The sequence below is a fragment of the Sinocyclocheilus grahami genome, unplaced genomic scaffold (assembly GCF_001515645.1).
Source record: "Sinocyclocheilus grahami isolate Dianchi unplaced genomic scaffold, SAMN03320097.WGS_v1.1 scaffold595.1, whole genome shotgun sequence".
Lineage (NCBI taxonomy): Eukaryota > Metazoa > Chordata > Actinopteri > Cypriniformes > Cyprinidae > Sinocyclocheilus > Sinocyclocheilus grahami.
Window position 1 is genome coordinate 821,973 of NW_015505774.1, and position 832 is coordinate 822,804.

Consider the following 832-nt stretch of genomic DNA (forward strand, 5'->3'; position numbering starts at 1 on the left):
AGGAACCAGGTGGTAAAAGACTGGCACCATATCCTGCATGAGAGCAACACCAGAGATGTGACTGCTGAATCACATTATCCACAATCTCTCAAATCCATCTGCACTGTCTGTTCATGTAGATGAATGCAGTTGACTCTAACATCATCATGGGAAATACATTAATAAAAAGCCAGACTAATTTCCTATCATCATTTTTGAATTTGTCAAACAGATGGCAACAAATAAATTACTGACATGAGAAATAAAGGCTGTGTGTGTGTGTGTGTGTGTGTGAGGGCTGAGCGGTATGATATACGTATATTCTGCTTTACCTTGGTGGGCTAGCCTGCTGACTTATATTATTCACATCAGTGATTTTCAAACTTTTAATATTACTATTTAATATTTAATATATCATTAATCAATATTACAAAGAGTAAATAGATTTTGGAATAATAATAATAATAATAATAAAAACAACAACAATTATTATATTTATTTAATTACTATTATGAATAATAATGGGGGGGGGGGGGAAAACTTTTTTTTTTTTAACTTTTTAATTTAGAGTGATTTTAATATATTAATTTATAAACTTAAATACTTTTAAATCATCCTGTGGCCCCTTTGGAAATTTACTGAAGCCTCCTGATTTAGAAACACTGATTTACATTATTGAGAGCGATGAGTCACTTGATTAAAGTCCATTAAAGGGGTCATATGATGCGATTTAAATTTTTCCTTTCTCTTTGGAGTGTTACAAGCTCTTGGTGCATAAAGAAGATCTGTAAAGTTGCAAAGACTAAAGTCTCAAATCCAAAGAGATATTCTTTATAAAAGTTAAGAGTCAACC

General features: G+C 31.6%; 1 protein-coding gene across 4 annotated transcripts in view; it reads right to left on the reverse strand.

Moving 5' to 3' along the window:
• tpp2 (tripeptidyl peptidase 2) overlaps window positions 1-832 on the reverse strand; it is a 31,412-nt gene that overhangs the window by 9,116 nt on the left and 21,464 nt on the right. The gene's annotated exons all lie outside the window — the stretch shown is intronic.